Consider the following 3030-nt stretch of genomic DNA (forward strand, 5'->3'; position numbering starts at 1 on the left):
ATACCAAGTTTTATTAATCATAGCTTTGAGTTTTCTTCAAAATTTCAATTTTTTGTCTCAACTTTTCTGAGTATAGATGTGTTAAAAAGTTAATTTGTATAAGCACTATTCTCCTGATAATATTCACTATGAGGATTTTTTAAAAAAAGACTTGTAATTATATTTTGATCAATGAACAATGCAATCATGTGCAATTCTCATCAATAATTATAGGATTTTTTACTGCTAAGCTTATTATAAATTAGATTCTTCCATAAATTTGTTGTTACTTTGCAACATCGTTGACAGTGTACAGAGCATACCTCATGGTCAAAGAAGCACAATTAAGCTCACCTGCAATTGAAATGCTAGACTGAAATGGTGGAGAAAAAGTGTCTTACTTTGTAAAGAGGAAGTCCTTATGCACTTGAAGTGTTTTAGTCTTTCTGAAAGTTAACAAATACCATACATTTCCTACTTTGTGTCTAATGCTCTGAGAGATGTTAGAATTCAGTGGCTAGCAGAATAATTCTGGCCCTCATAGTCTGGCAAAGTACATTCTAATAAAAAATTACATACTTATTTGATCTGGTAATGATGCAGACCACACAAGATCCTTATGAAGACCACCAGGGCATCTGGAGGGGGGCACTTGGTAAAACCAAGCAAAGACCAAGAACCCAGGAAGATAAAGCCAGATCTCTGTGTCTGAGCCTGGGGTTGGGCCTTGCAATACATATTTTGGGACTTTGGGCTAAGATAAGGGAAAGCAAGGCCCTTCCTGCTCCTTACAGGTTGTTAAAGAATTGTGAAGCAGTGGGAATAATTGTAGAATTGTTAGAAAGGGACCTGGGATGGGGAGAGGAGCTAAGAAGACAAGACATGACTGAGAACCCAAACCTACTTGACATTATCACTAATTAGAACAGTGTGCCTTGTCTCAGACCTTCCAGAAAGTGCCTCTGGTGCTACCATTCCTGGGGCAGTAGATCCTCACTCAAAGAGAGTATATATTAGTGTTTTTAAAAAAAAAATTATTTGCATTTATTTTAGGCTTAATTTATTCCCTTACCACAAGTTTTTGTTTCTTCAGTATATTCTGGGATATTTTTTTCTTCTGTTCAACTTCCTCCTCTGGTTTAGGAACAATTTTTTCCTTTTCAGTTAGGATCATCTCAATATGGCAAGGGGAGCTCATGGATGGGTTAATCTGGCCATGATCTCTGTAAGTATGGCGGCGTGCATCTTGGGTGCTTTGTTCACCTGGATGTGTTCAATAACCAGAGAATCTACATCTAAACCCTTAAGTCCAGTATTATTCTCTGCATTTTTAAGCACGTGAAGCAAAAATTCAGCACTCTTTTTGGGCCACTAACCCTTCATTCAGCCCCAGTTTGGCCTGGTACACCTACCAACTCCACCATTGTAATGCCGGAATGGCACACATTGCTGCTTTAGTGTGACATCCTTCAGATACTTGGTGGCCTTTAGGATGTGCACACCCTTGATGGCCTGTGCAGTTTCACGTGTGTTCTTAAAGTTTATCCACAGATTTGAGCCTCTTGATTTGCATGATTTTGAGGGGTTTTGTGGGTCAAGAGAGTAGCAAACCATTTTCAAGCAACTCTAGTTTTGAGTTTCAACAAACCCCACTCTTTCGACCATTCTTCAGACTTTCTTTCTCGCCCCTTAAGTGTACATATTCCAGCACTAGATAGATGAATGAATATAGTGTTTTGCCTGTCCTTCTTGATCAACAGAGAAGAAGTAGCTTCTCTCCATGGTTTTCTTAATGTTTATTATGACGTAGAAGGACAACATGGTTGACTGACTAGAAAATAAACCACTTAGGAATAGATTTATTAGCATCAAGCATTGTTTAGGGCAACTGGGTTTATATTGATGTTTTCATTCATAATGGCCATAATAGAAGGTTTCTAAGAAGCTTAATTATTATTGGTTTCATTAATAACTAACTGTAGGCATGACTCTGTTGGGATTGTGATCAATTCAAATAAAATAACTTTGCTAGTGGAGAAGAGATGTTTTTCTGGTCACTGACATATGGTCAACAACACAGAAACAAAACACCAACTAGGAAACAAGTACAGATGCTGAGGAATCACACTGCTTCCTGGATCCTGTTTTGAGACTGTACTGGCAAGACTGCCCTCTGTTGTTTCTCAGTTACTTTGTCATTTCCTACTCTGATTTTGAAGGATGGCCTGGATTTCTGATAAGAAAACTTCTAGTGGACCCAGACCAAGACAGTTCAGAGCCAGGGAGATGGCTCAATAGAATAAATGCCTGCCTGGCAAGGTCCTGAGTTGAATCCTCAGTACTGAAAAAAAAAAAAAAAAAAAAAAAAGGAATTTCAAAAACATTTAAGACAATTCAGGAAACTCACTTTACAATCCATGTGATATCAAATTGTAATATGCTGTATGTCAGGGTCCCCTTCTTTTTCAATGCATTTATAAAAGTTAATTTATTTTTAACTAAGTGCTTTCTGTAGAAGCACTTGACTAGGAACTATCAAAGCAGAATAGCTTTAAAAGTTGAACTCATTTGAGGACCTTCAGGTAACCCCAGAACTCTACTGGATCGAACTACAAACTAAATACAGACTGATGGGCTCTTTCCTTTCTATTCAGAGGGCTGATTTTAATGCTTAATCAACACTATGATGAACATGCTTCTATCAGCACTTAGAAACTCCTGACGTTCTCTCTGTAGAGATCTGCATAAGACATGTTTTCACTAGTATTTGCCCCTTTGCTCAGCAAGTTAACAGACACAACTTTGTTTGCTTCCTTATGATTTTTTGCTGTTTTATTTGTGGTTGTCTGCTCCACGATATTTGATTTATTCTATAGTATAAAGAATAGAGGTCCCACTGAGATTGCTGACCTAGTCCTGCTCACCATGCACTGAGTGCCTGAAATGGAATATGCCAAGTTCTCCCATGCTCAGGCCTGCTCCTCTGGCCCTGCACTGGGGTTAGGAGTGGCTTAGTTCTGAGTGTATGGTTGCTTTCACTGCCTTCATGCT

At 38.4% G+C, this 3030-nt stretch overlaps 1 pseudogene; it reads right to left on the reverse strand.

Moving 5' to 3' along the window:
- Nucleotides 1-1111: 1111 nt before the first annotated feature.
- LOC101576729 lies at nt 1112-1593 on the reverse strand (annotated as a pseudogene).
- Nucleotides 1594-3030: the final 1437 nt, after the last annotated feature.

This window comes from Octodon degus, unplaced genomic scaffold, assembly GCF_000260255.1.
Source record: "Octodon degus isolate 3935 unplaced genomic scaffold, OctDeg1.0 scaffold00212, whole genome shotgun sequence".
Taxonomy (NCBI): domain Eukaryota; kingdom Metazoa; phylum Chordata; class Mammalia; order Rodentia; family Octodontidae; genus Octodon; species Octodon degus.